The following is a 14,796-nucleotide window of genomic DNA, read 5'->3' on the forward strand; positions in this document are numbered from 1 at the left end:
AAGCTTTGTTAACACCATTGCTGTTTGTGCTCATTTAATATCCAGAGTGGTTCGGGATCCCTTTAGCAGAATGATTTTTTCTGGTGTGTTTTGCTGCGTCTTCTCTGGTTTGGGCTGACTGTTAGGGTCTGTGTTGCCAGAATTTGTGACATAACAAGCAAGCCAATTTAGGAAAACAAGCAACTGGTTCCCTATGAAATAAATTTGGTGCTGTGTATAATGAGCAGAACTGACATTTTTGAAGCCAAAGGCATATGTTGTAGGATGCTGTAAAGAATTCAAAAGGCAGCAGGTAATTAAGGTGATTAAAACATTTCTGTGAAATTCACTAAAATTGAACATGAATAAGCCTGATTTGAATATTACCTGCTATGGCCTTATTTGCATCAAGAAATCAGGATCAGCAAATACTGATTACATGCATCTTTCTGTGATTGGGGTCCTAATCAGGTTAATATGGGAAAATTCCTACCTTTCTGAGAGAATCCCACAGGTGTCTTTGAATTAATTTGCTTAATTTGCTGAAGATGTGAATAATTCAACCTGAGTGTAGTTGGAGTGATGCTTCAGTGGAATGAAATGATCCAGGTAAATCCAACCATTTGGGAAGAGATGGCTTCACATGAGCAGTCTCACTGATATGCTTCAATTTGGTTATTGACCTCGAACTGGTGCCAAGAATCACATCTTGATGTAACAAGTACCTTCATCCTAACAGGCATGAAAAAGCAGCAGATTTTATTTTTAATTCTAGCATCATGGGCTGATTTTCAATTAATTTTTCAATTGTAATGTATTTAATTTTACTTTTCTGAGGGTTCACATCCAAAATAATACCATTGTAATGACTGTCTAAGATCACATTATCACTTATTTGGTCAGACAGTGGTATTTGCTAAAAATGCAATTGGTCATGATTAAATAATCAGAAAGCTTGTTCTTTAATTGAATCTTTTCAGTAGTTAAAACACTTGGACTGGATGATCGGTTACATTATGTGTTTCAGTTTTATTTAGAAATTGAAAATTCCATATTTGGAGTTGCAGGGAAAAAACTAACAGAAAGACAGAAAGGTAGAAATCTGAATTTTCAGTTGGAAAGTTGAATGTTTATCATTATTTGCAATGTCATAATCCGGTTTTCAATGCATTTGATTTGTATCTCACTAAATCTTATTACTGTCCCTCGTGGATGATCGAGCTTCTCACCCTATCTATCAGGGAGAGCCCAGCCTCCCTGCGGAGAAAACCCATTTCGGCCGCTTGTACCCGTGATCTCGTTCTTTTGGTCATGACCCAAAGCTCATGACCATAGACGAGGGTGGGAACATAGATCGACCTGTAAATTGAGAGCTTCGCTTTTTGACTCAGCTCTCTCTTCACCACGACGGACCGGTACACGCTTCACAGCAGACGGTGCACCAATTCGCCTGTCGATCTCCCGCTCCCTTCTTCCCTCATTCATGAACAAGATCCCAAGATACTTAAACTCCTCCACTTGAAGCAGGGCGACACCCCCAACCCAGAGAAGGCACTGTACCCTTTTCCGCCTCAAGACCATGGCCTCGGAATTTTAGGCACTGATCCTCACCCCGGCCGCTCTTAAACCCTGGGTCTCCATTTGGTTGAAGTCATGTCTAGTGTGGCTTGAATACATGTGAATGCCAAGCGGACTAGACACTGCTTCAAAAGCAGGAAGCAGATGATACCGCAATGCATTCTGGGTTAATGGAACCAAAACAAATGCGAGAGTCTAACGCTAGAGGGAGAAATGGTTTGTGGTTTTTTACCAAAAACAAATTCTACAGCCTCTAAAACCTGATTCTACTCCATTTCTATCTATATTTTGTGAAGAATGAAGTTAGGAACAGGTTTTTCAAAGAGTTTGGTTCGTTTGACAGAGTGTAGTGTGAAAGCGAACTACATTATTTAAAAATGTAATGTTGCAATTTTTGTCCCCATTCAAACTGAGTCTACCAGACCATTGGTTGTGAAAACTCCTTGTTTATTAATTAGAAAATCCCTATGATTTTCCAACTTGAAGCTGAAACACAGTTAGGTTCAGATTCATTTTAATTTTTAGCTCCAGTAACTGCTTCAGCTACAACCTAAAGAATCACCAACACGTTCCTGTTTACATGATGTCTGTTTCAGTTCCACTGGAAACGCTTCTGATGAAGGAAAGACCAGCTTACTTGAAGAGCTCATCTTTGCCACTGTTGGAAGTCATTTAATTATATTTATCAAGCAAATAATAAATAGCAAATATCTTAAACCTACCACTAAACCCATAGAACCACATATTTGACAATTTGAGCTTTATGAGTCTCATGAAAAGAATCTACAGGTTTTAACATAACTTTTTTTCCCCAGAGAGTAGACAAGACTGTAGTGTTAAATCAAACTCATCTTATCCAGATAATTCCCACACTGAATACCTGGCTGCCTCGCCAGCAGTGTTGTGAGAGGCTCTTTTTTAATGATCCACCAGAATGAAACCCTTGCCACCTCCTCATCCTCATCTTTCTCTCGTTGTTTCTCTAACTGTGTCTGTAAGTCTGAGTCACAATGCAGTCACCATCCCACACTGTGTGGGGAGACAAGGGCCTGTGATGTATGAGAGAGGTGCAAAGCGTGGGAAGAATAAACTGCTTTGCTCAGGGACCTATGTGTGTGTGTGTGCCTGCATGTGCGTGTGCGCCATTGGATCTTACAGGTTAGTGATCCCTGGACGCCTCTCAATATGTTTCATATACTGGTACAGGCTGCATGCCTTTTTAATGGAGCAGTTTATTATGCCCCCAAAGTAAGTTGGAGAAACATGGATAACAATGATGCATCAGCGTCATGGTGAACGAAGAAGCCGCAGAGAGACCCAGAGAATGGCGGCCGGGGGCTCTTAGTGAAATTCATAGAGAAAATAGATGTGGAGTTCCCCCAGGGACAGTTTAGCCTGACGCCTGGCACACAGGGGCTCTCCTAGGAAGACGACAGGTAAATAATATCCATCTCAAGCTGGAGTAGTTCTGTGTAGCACTCAGTGCTTCGACTGCAGTGGAAAATCCAAAGATAAGTTCACAGCAGGGCCACCCAGATTAATTGTGCTAATTTTTTTTTTTTTTAAGCAGACCAGCACAATGGAGTTGAGCTAGGAAACTTGTCATAGTGATCTGGGAGCACAGGCTTCATCAACAATCATCTGGGCTAAAGATGGAGACGGTTGTTAAAAGCCTTGTTCCTGTGAGCTGCCAGTCAGGCTGCAAAAAAAGTAAGAAAAGCATCTGATTCCTGCAGCGAAAAACCTCTCAAACCTTTTCTTATCGCTCTCTCTAAAGTACGACATCCATCTTCAGAATTGAAATGTCTGCCTGGCTGACCTGTACCTGAAACTGAAGAGCTGCCCATGATGGACCACGTTTTCAGTGAAGGTGCTTACTGATGGTAAACCAAAGGATGAAGAGAAAAATAGTACATAGAAACTATGAAGAAAAGCAACAGCATAACTTTCAAAGTGTCCTGAAAACTGAGACAGACTGATGACATGCTACTTTAACCATGCTGCCATTTGACATGCTGGCCTTAAGTCTAAGAAACATTCTGAGTCACATTTCTATCAAAACCACATCAGTTTGAGCTGCACAACATGGAGCACTTTTATTTTTAGTGCCTCTTTGTCAAGGCAGTCAGAACATTTAGATGTCTTCTTCAGTCTTTATTGTAGCTTATATCATTTCAGAGATTTTTTACTAAGTTTGGTTTTTGTTCAAATACTGTCAGTCTTGCTTTGTGTTGATTCTGTGTTGTTATGGGGATTTTTGCTGGAAATTATGATGAGATAATCTTGTTGACTAGAAACTTCTTTTATCCAGGAGAGTCATGTGCAGGTTTTCAAAAGCAAAGGATTTTTGGATGTTGGATGCCAAATTGTTACTAGTTAATGAAGCTTAGAAACGCTGAAAAAAGCAGAGAATATGGAGGTGAAAGAATAAATAATTTCTGTCCATCATAAGATGTTACAGCAATACCCTCCCCCAGTGTTGTGTTCAAGACCACCTAACCTGAGACAAGACCAAGACCAGAGTGTATCGAGACCGAGACAAGACTTTTAGGGTCCGAGACCAAGTCAAGACCAAGACCGAGGGAAGTCGAGACCGAGTCAAGAACCAAGACCAGCGCCCCGCGCTACATGACACAATAAAATGTAAAATATGATCAAAATTACTTCTCAAAATGATCTGAAAGATCCATATTCCTATAAAAACACCTAGATATTAAATACTTAATACATTTTACCAATATTAAATATTCCATCTCTGTGCTACAATGTGTGATGGTTATGGAGGAATTCAAAGGTGCTAAACTCATGAATTAAGAGACGATACACAAACTCACTGGCAAACAGGAAGACATTTAATGCACATCTGCGGCATCACACATTACATTTTCATCATCTCATTTTCATCGTCTCAGAATCCAAAATGTCTTGTCTCCTGCTTCTGGCTTCGAGCATTTATATAGTTAGGGGCATGCCATAGCAATGCATAAGGAGAGCAGTACTGACTTGCGAAGCAAGTCAGTACTGCCTCCATGCATTGCATGGCAGGCACCTATTGTTCTACACCCAATAGAATGTCTGTATATTATTTATTATTCTTCCGTCACCGTTAATGCGGCTCGTACCGCTGCGTGCCCACCCACAAAAGTGGTATCAAATCGTGCGGCTCGATGCCGGCATTATTGCTATTATTTTTATTGGGGATCGGAGTTAAAATGATTACATAAATTAATAAAAACGAAAAAATTTGAGATTTTGTGTCTCACAGAATCAGTAATCTTTCTCTATGAAACACACACACAGGACTGTTTATGGCTGACTCAAAAACCCTTTTTAAATCCCCCTCACAGGCATAAATATCGCCCTATTGGTCTGAAAGTTGGTCATAACATAGATACACATGCCTGCTCATGTACAATGTTTACAAAAATTTGCTAGGGCTTATGCTTTTTGTCAGGGTCCTTCAGACTGACGCCTGGTGTCTCCCAAGTATAGAAACTGTGTCTGAAGAGGATTTTCCCGCTCTTTGGCTCTCACAGCTGCAGGGGATTAATTACCATAGCAACAGAACAGTGTCTGGAACTGCAGCTCCCCAGGACTGCACTGTAGGGTTTACTGGTATGTACAACTGCTTGTGTTTTCAGCATTATACTACTGATTCAAGACTATAACCATTACACATATGTCCCCCCATGTTAAAATCTGACATAAATAAGAATAAATAGTTGATTAAAAGTCTATGGACAGAAAATAACGTCGCTGCTCCTTTAAGGAACCAGCGGCACAGACGCAGCGCCTGCGATGCTACAGATCACAAACCTGACAGAGAGAGCAGAAGAGGATTCGTAGGAAAAGAGCGGTGATGCTCAGCAAGGCAGTTCATTAGCATTTGTACAAAAGTTAGCATTTCACTGTCTATGACTAGTGCACTAGCACTTTTACCTAAAGTTAGCTTTTACCTAATTTTCTCATTAATTAGACATGTTTAGTATACTGAATAGAGTAGTAAAATTAAAACATGGTCGTGTTGCTCCACATGCTACTGCCAGCATTTAAGCTAACATTAGCATATTGGCTAATTTTAGCTTATGCATCAATTCTAACATAATGAATGGTACAACTACAGTTTATTAAACATGCTTCTGCCTCTCCAAAGGTTATTGACTACGTTGCAGCTTTCTTTAGCATTAATGCTAATTTTTAACATCATAGCGCTGCGTCAAAGCCGACGAGCACACTTTGGCATGCCCCTTTAAAATTTCTGCAGGAATTTTCTAGTTTCAGTCTGCTATTGTGTATTGGAAACCGTCTGACCAATGGCGTTCTGAATCTTGCTTCTGGCTCTGTTTTACAGAGTGTGTTGTTTTGGAAGTTCCGAGAATTCTGGCTTTGACTTCATGGAAGTTAAATCTGTCAAATTGTTAGTTCTTATATGTCCATACAGAGACTCTGGCCGAGTTGACTTATTTTTGTCATAACTTGTTGCGTATGCTGAAATGACAACTCCTCTGACGGTCGGACTTCTTAATGCGCATGCGCAGGCATGGTACTCACTGCATGTATGTCTATTCTGACAGCGTATAGTAATCTGATAGAACAAAGCCTCTCAGTGAGTGACACTCCAGTCCTATCTAATAAGTAAAGAGCTGTGGAGAAGAATCAACTGTTTCTGAATGTAACATCACTATATTGCAGACTTTTGGACACAGCGTTGTCCCATATATGCGACAAGTCAGTCTACACCTCCGCACAATAATTCAGGCAGTGACTGACTTTTTTTCATCACAAATGCTTATGTGTCTCTATACAGCTAGCTTTGCTAACATCATGTCAATGGAGCTTACCTTCTTTGAGCTACTTTTCTAAGTGATGAAAAAAGTTAGACGTAGTCCCCACCGTCTGTGAAAGAGAAGCGATGTTGAGTTAGCTGTGGCCATCGGATTTCTTATTATTTATGCAGCGCTATTATATTACTGACGGTTAGACAGACTCCTTCTGCCGCTGAGAGAAAACCACTGCGCATCTCCTGGAGCGCCGGGAGTAGCAGAAACACGTAATTGCTTGGATTTTAATTGGTGCGTTTTGCATCCACTGAAAACAAAGATGTTAACAAATAAAATGGACAGTGTGCTGTACGTTTAGTGACATTTTCACAGTTGCGGTCTCGACTGGTCTTGAAATAAAATGCAGAGTCCTCAGCGCCCGAGACAGAGACAAGACCAAGACCAAATGCGGTCGAGTCCGAGACCATCAAAAAATGGTCTCGAGACCAAGACCGACTTTGAGTACCACAACACTGCCCTCCCCACTAAAAATAAGTCACATATCATATCATGCTACATCATGTGATTTTCAGCCATGGATGTGTCATTAAAAATGTAAAAACAGAAGCTGATTTATTGGGAAAAGTAACATAATCCTTCCTTCTGGAGGAGGGGGTTGGGGTTGGGGGGGCGAGGGGGGGAGCGTATGTTTCTACGCTCCTTCGTGGGGGGGGGGGGGCGCCGATTTATGTTTTTGCATCCACCTGAATAATGTGTAGTTGCGCCCCTGCCCATGGCACTTCAACAATATTATTTTACCTTTTATCTGGAAATAGTGTCTGTTTATTCTTGCCATACAGTCTTACAGTATTAATTATTCCTCGAAAGGTCTTGCCATACCAGTTTATTCCTCCGTATTTACTTTAGTTTCTTAGTTTATTCTTGCATTTTGTTCTTCATTCATTTCTATTTAGTTTCATTTGATTAGTATTATCCTCTCTTGATTTATTGATATGTCCACTTTAGTTTCTTTCCTGTTGCTAGATTTATTTTATTGTTTATTGACCACCAGTAATTTTCACTCATCACCTGCTGCGCCACCTAATCATCATGTGTTTCACATCATGTGTTGATTTTTCACTGTTCAGCGTCGGATTCTGTTTTTATGCCATAATTTACATCTAGTTCGTCGCTCCGTTTTGCCCGCTTCTCATGTTTCAGAATTCTGCGCAATGTGCGCGGCAGTTTTTTTTTTTGTTTGTTTTGTTTTACTCCCTAAGGTGCAGGTTGGTCGGGAAACATATCGATGGGGAAAAGGCAGACTGACATAAACCTTTTAAAACAACGGAAACAATTTCGGTACTCTGATTATTGAAATTTAAAAGTGCTTTGGTACTGTTGTTGCATCAAACCCGTTTCATGTCGGACCACTTGCAGCACCGGTGTTAGCGCTATAAAATGAACGCTCTATCGTGGTATCACCCATGGAGGGATTTCTTTATTTCTTTATTTAAATGGGTTCATTTTTCAGAGGGATACACAGTGAGGGCATCGTGATTTTAGTAATTACATGTTTATAAGAGCGGTTTTCTGTTGTCCTTCCATGGAAGCGGGCAGCTTTCAAAGGGAAATATAACACTTTTTAATATAAATTGCTGCTTTGACATGATCACAGAACTGCCAAAACATGTAGCCTACATAAATACCAGACAAAGTGAATCACAGCAGCGTCATCATTAGCCGGTGTAACGCTGAACTGATGCGGAGCGGAGCTGCGCCATGAAGCTACAAACACTGACTAGAAGAAGAGCTGCCATCGATACAGTTGCAGCCAAGCATGATTTAATGTTACACAATACAGTTTTACCAAGTTGCTCAGTCTAAACTGATATTGTTGTGGATTTAAGGTGTAAAGTTTACCTTCGACCAAACACCCCCCAAAGGCATCCCAGCGCCCCCCTTTTGTAAAAATGTCCGCCAGCGCCCCCTGCCGTCCTCTGAACGCCCACTGGGGGGGCGGTACCGTCCACGTTGAGAACCGCTAGGTTAGGGGGTTAGGGAGGTTATAGTGCATTGTACAAGACACCATTGACATTCAGATCCTGTGGTTGTGAGGGGGCTGAAGGGAGCTACTTGAGGAACTAATGACACTCCACAAAAGATGCCACTCGGGGTGAGTATAGGTGGTGACAATTCTAGGGCCCTGACCAAAATGGGGCCCTCCACAATTTATTTATTTATTGTTAACAGAAATTAAAAAAATAAATAAAACATTGGGACCCTGTCAATTACAAAAATTAATCATATTGTATTTTCGAAGATTGTTTTTAGCAGTAAAAATGTAATGTTCCCACATCCATATTTGCCCTGAAACTTGTACCTTGATCAGTCAGCAGCAGGAGCTCTAGCCCACGTCCCTCCTGACCTGTTCTCTCCTAAGTGAAATTAAAGCTGCAGTATGTAACTTTTATAAAAATGTATTTTTTCCACATATTTGTTAAAACTGTCATTATGTTGTGACAGCATGGTATGAGAGGTAATCTGTGAAAAATCTATTTCTTCTGCCTTCTCCCAGTGCTAGAAACAACCAGTCAGTGGCAGGAGAGTTTTAGTGCTCTTAATCACAATCTCATATGGCTCATCCTTCCTCCCCCTTGCTTTGTGCTATTCTATAGCTAGCATAGCTACAGAATAGCACAGAGCATAGCTTGTAAATGCTTAGTCTAATAAGCATAGCTACCAGTGATGGCAGATAAACGATTTTCCTGTCACAATAAGTTGTTTGTCCACCATTAGCACATTTAGCAGTGAATGAATGAAGTTGATTGACAGCGCAAAGAGGTTCTGATTGGTTGTTTCAGTCAGAACGGTGCATTGCTTTTGCTAGCAATAATAGTTCAGGAAACAGGTGGAGGAGATTGATTGTTTTCACAGATTATCTGTCTCATAAACTGCTACGACATTGTGACAGCTTTAACAAATATGGAGAAAACATATTTTTTATTAAAGTTACATACTGCAGCTTAAATAAAATGCAACTACATAGCATTTTTTGAGAAGTCTGGATTGCTTCGTGTATATTTTGGATGTTGCCTGTCATTGTTGCTCATGGGGAGACATTTCAGTATTCTAAAACTAATAGAAAAAATTTAAGTAACCTACTTGCATACTGTATGCAGACTGTATGCATACTGAATTTTATTCTTGCATGTAAAATTAATGAGCAGTAAATATTGTACTAGTTATCAGTATTGGACCAAAGAAAGCAAGGCAATTGCAAGCTTTTGAAATTGTGACCCTTTTGATGGGTCAGATAGACTCAAGAAATTGTAACAGCAGCTGCTGTTACAATTTAATTAGGAGGGCCCAATTAAATTTTTTGTCAGGGGGCCCAAGATTCCTGGCAACGGCCCCTGCTAGGGGTTGTTGCCCATGTTGCTCATATCATGCTAATACAGCAGAACCAGGTAAATTCTACGCCCTTCATCCGAATCATGCACATTAAAGAAAATCAAGGGACGCATCAAGAGCGATAGTCATGCTTTGAATGTCTGACAGAAAAGGCTTAATGTTTCCCAAATGCTTAATTTCCTAATTTTTACATCAACATGCATGCCAGACAATGTGGCAGGAGCTCTATGGACCTTACCACAGGGGTCACGTTTCATTGGCTAATGCCCATTTCATGTCACAGCACAGCTACCATGTGCGTAACCGTCTCACAAACAAAAGCTACAGTATTAAACACATGCATTGTGGACTAGCAGACCGGCAGAAAGTTTTTGCGTCAGGACTCGAAAAAAGAATGGTTCTCCACTGTCAGTGGGGTATCTGTACAGGCGATGTCAGGTATCCTGATCGTATTTGTGGAACTAAAATTCACAGATTTCCAAAATCTGAAACGGAATACCTTGCTTGGATCAAAGCTTGTGCACGACCGCATTTGCAGCTCAACCGTCGTAGGATCAATAAGAATTAAGGAATGTGTGCTGGTGTAATTATTATTGCTTTGCTTTCTTTGAGTTTAGTGAATGAAAAAAATTAAGTCAATAATAAACACATCCATTATAAAAACCTTTTAGCCAAGTACAGCATAATGGCAGTACCGATACAACTTCTACACCTTGAAGCCTGTCTGTTACACACTTACGTTAGCTGAACAAATCAATATGCAATGTGTACCATATCTGACATACATTAAAGATTTTATTTTACCTGAAAAGGCTTTTTACTAAACTGTAATTGTGTTAGCCACGCTAGCACCGAGTACCGTGCATAAGGCCTAGGCACACTCAAATATTTGCCAACAGAAATCACTGGTTTCAAAAGTAACCCTAAAAACCATGAATGCCCGACTTACCCAGCCTTGCAAGAACAATAGGCATTAGTGATCTTGTCCGCAGCAATATTTATGCTCAGGATGTGAGGATCTGCTGTTTTCCTCATCGACGGGTAGCATTTAACTGCGACGCACACAATGTTGGAGGCATCGTGTGGCTCAAACACCTTGATGTCGTCCAAAAAAGATGACATGAACTTGTTGGTTCCATTGGATGATCTTGTAGATGAAGACATAAGCTGTACTGTTATGAGATCGGACCGCAAAGTTGTCTATATTCCTCCAGCCAGGCTTCCAGTTTGGCCGATCAGATCATTAACACCTAATAGTGACAGCTGAACGGAAGTGGCGGTGATGCTTGCCTATTGTTGATTGATGGACTTTTATGATTGAATTGATTATTGTATTGTTGAAATGGATTTGGGAACTGAGTTCAATTATTAATTAATTCATCATCTACTTGAAAGAATAATTTAAAGCTAAATTTATAATAAATATTTATTATTAATGTTGAGAAGCAGATGTTTGTATGTTAAGAAATTTATGAAATGAATGAATCTATGAACGTGTTAATGTAACACAAAAGTGTAAAGTATATATTGACATAGAAATCCGAGTTTTGAAATACAACTGGCAGAGTGTGCTGTGGTGGCACAGGGGTTAAGCACAACCCACATATGAAGGCTCAAGTTTTCAATGCGGCTGTCATGGGTTTGCTTCCCGGTCTTCCCCTTCTCTCATTACCCACTTTTTTTGTAAATGTATTAGCCACTAGAGCAATTAAAACCTTTTTTTTTCAGAAACTACTGGCCATCAATAATCCCCAAATTCATTTTAAAAGACATTAGAAGCCACTTGAATCTACAAAAACACCAGCACCATTTGCAGAATATAATCTGCTTTTATTTCAAAACATCAAACTGCACTTACAGCAATATACAACAAAGGCCATACATTCATGGCACTTTGCACTGAAGGTGAAGTGTGCTTTGAAAGTTCATTGGAAGTGGCCATGGGTGGTCTTGTGATCACTGATGGTGAAGTGTCTTTGGTGGTGCTCTTGTTTTCACCAACATGAAGGAGGAAGACTTCCAGCCTGGAAGGAAAAATAGGAAATATAGCAGAAACATTAGGATAATAAATAAATATTTAAAAAAGAAGTGTGAACAATACTAATCAGACTCACCCGTGTGTGTCACCATCATATTCATTCAAATTGCTCTGCCTACCCGGTTTACAAGATAAAACATAAAAAAGTCAGAAATAATTACTAAAGAAATTAGTCAGCTTTTAGAAACATTTTTGGACAGCATTAAAAATCGTGCCAACCTGTCTGAAGAAATGTGTTGAAGTCATCATAACAGGCTTCAGTCACCAACATGACACACTAACAAAGAAAAAACATTTTGACAGTTTTTAGATATGAAACAGGTACAAAATACCAGAGTCAAATGGCTTAATTGCCTCCTCATTGTATAGATAAGTTCTCCAGAGTCCTGCTAATCACCTAAGTATTGTATACAGGTGTGGTGCAGCAGCGGCACATCTAAATGTTGCAAGACAGTGGCCCTCCAGGACTGGAGTTTGACACCTGTGGCATAGATCAAGCCAATCCCCCATTTTGCAGCACAGCCAAAAACTGAAAGAAACAGCTTAACGACTCTACTTAACATGTGAATAGCAACAGGAGACCCACCCAGTCATTGGATGAAAAAACAATGACATCACAATTAATTACTTACATGTGATTGGTTGGTAGATATCTCCCTATTGGACACACTAGACCTTTAAAATTACAGGCCTGGTTAAGCCCCTCCCTAATAAATTATAAAAAAATAACCCAGAAATAAAAATACGCCAAGCACAAGGCATAAGTTTATATTTTTAATTTTTGTTGAAAAAGAAATATGTACATACATGCATATAACACACATCTACAAATAAAGAAAGCACACATATATAAAATAAAACACATCTACAAGAAACCACACATATATATAAAAAACACATCTACAAATAAAGAAATCACACATAAAATAACATCTATAAATAAAAAAAAACCTTCAGTTTAAAAAAACAAAAAAGAATTTATTACAGCACAAAATGCTTGTCTACTTCTGGGCCGTGTGGTGGCGGCTTTCTTTCTGAGCATGATCCAACATACAAACGCTTAAGACGCAACATGCTGTATTTAGGGTTAGCTTCAAGTCTCTCTTGTAGTTTGGAGCAGAGGTTGCCAAGCTCCTGGCTGCGGAAACTTGGTGGTCTCACAATCCAGCCCGATACACCCTCGAAGACGCCATCCTCTTCATCAGACATGAGGTCAATGGTGACACCTTCCCAAAAGGAAATCTCCTCTGCTGCCAGGATGCTCTCCCTCGCCTCCAGCAGCTGTTGACACAGAACAGACATTAAGTCATAAAGAATCTTTATGAAAACACATTGTTAAAACTATACTGACATTTTAAGTGTCGTGGTTTAGAAACATCAAATATGGGGAGGTGTAATCAATTTGTCATTGAAAACTGGCTATGTGGTAAAGTATCAACTCCTGCATATCATGTGAATAAACATGATATTTAACAAAACATTGATAAAAGTACTTAAGTGATTTGTCATTAACCATTGAGGCTACATTAAAATTATTGCACACCATCTTGTCCCAAAATGTTACAGCTTCTTAAGAAAATGTAATGTTATTTTTCTTTTCACTGCTGATTGCATTCATACACACATATATACAAACATGCATGCAAAACTGATGCATTTGATGCAATTGTGACATCTCTAGTAATAAATCTTACCTGCTTCTTTCTTTAGCTACATCTGGATGACTGGCAGTAGGTCCTGGATGCAGGTGGAAACCATTTTTGTGCATTGTCAATACATAGCATAATTACATTATGTACATAAACAATGTCGAAGCATAAAATATCATCATTCTAAAATAGTAGATAGTCACACACAGTTGCATCTCTGTCCTCATCACAGACCTCAGAACGTTCCAGAAGAGTCTGATTGACACAAATGTGACTCTTATTCTGTGGAGTCTGTGGAAATAAATGTAAAATTAAAAAAATATTGTAGCAAATATATCGCTTTCTCAAAAATACGTAAGTAAATAAGTTAAAATTATTCTCAACCAACCATTATACAGTCGGGAACCAACGCAGTGATTATACATACCGGCTTCATGACTTGGTCCTCAGATCCGTCCTCCTTCCGCCATTTTGTAGATCTTTACTGCGTTCCACACTCTGCCTTGCTGTACTGCGTTACAACAAAATAAATAAAATAACGGGAGGATCAGTTTTCCTTACAAATATGCAAGTCTTCACTATTCACTAAATGTGAAATCATAACTTACTGAATTTCTCTTCTTCCTGGTGGACTCCGTAAGAGCTCTTCGGCACCGTGGTCTGAGGTCTGGCTGGTACGGCTTGGCCATTTTTCAGGTCTGAAAAAAATCAAAGAAGATGAGAGTATTTTTAAGAGTTCAGAACATCAAATGTAATAGAGATCGCAATACAAAATCTCACCCTACACTTGTTTCGGCATTAAGAAAACGACAAACCGCTTTCTGTAAGAAACAAACAAAGCAACTGGCCTCGCACCACGTGCTATTTATAAAAGCTTTCTTACCGTGAGTTTGGTCTTGTTGGACCGCCGCAGTGTCATCTGTTGTTTTCTGCCGGATCATTGCTTAATATCAAAACGATACTGAAAAGGTAACTCCGTGAAATAGAACTTTTTCCACCATTTCACACAACGCACGGGTATTTTTGTTCATGTTGGGTGTAGCATTTAGCACTCGTTACCACCAGTGCATATCTTTCTCTGGAGTTTAATGGCGGCTGCTTGACCGACTATGAAAGCGCATTACTGCCACCAACTGGGCTGGAGTGTTAAATGAAAGTTGACAGAAAATATATATTCTAAAAGTTATTTTTTCAAAAGTTACGTGACAGTATATTTTATTTTTATTATAATTAATTGCTAAAATGTCTTTAGCAATTAATTATATGTTTATTTACTCAATTCTACTTTGAGCTGTCTCCTTTTTAGTTTATACAGAATATGATTCATAATCCGTGAGTTATATTTAATGCTTAAATAACAAAACTTTACAAAAAAGAATAC

General features: G+C 39.4%; 1 protein-coding gene and 1 long non-coding RNA gene across 8 annotated transcripts in view; one reads left to right on the plus strand and one right to left on the minus strand.

Annotated features, from left to right (window-relative positions):
• The window catches only part of adgrb1a (adhesion G protein-coupled receptor B1a), a 237,625-nt gene that overhangs the window by 92,671 nt on the left and 130,158 nt on the right, over positions 1 to 14,796 (plus strand). The window lies entirely within an intron of this gene.
• LOC145547634 (uncharacterized) lies at positions 12,528 to 14,508 on the minus strand. Of its 2 annotated transcripts, XR_014083928.1 has the most exons (4): positions 14,024 to 14,508; positions 13,843 to 13,926; positions 13,461 to 13,706; positions 12,528 to 13,047 (listed from the first exon to the last, which is right to left on the minus strand). It is a non-coding gene; the product is annotated as an uncharacterized LOC145547634 (long non-coding RNA). The 2 variants fall into 2 exon arrangements; XR_014083927.1 differs by having other exon boundaries at positions 13,843 to 14,508.

Source organism: Poecilia reticulata, chromosome 16 (assembly GCF_904066995.2).
Source record: "Poecilia reticulata chromosome 16, P_reticulata-male-v2, whole genome shotgun sequence".
Taxonomy (NCBI): domain Eukaryota; kingdom Metazoa; phylum Chordata; class Actinopteri; order Cyprinodontiformes; family Poeciliidae; genus Poecilia; species Poecilia reticulata.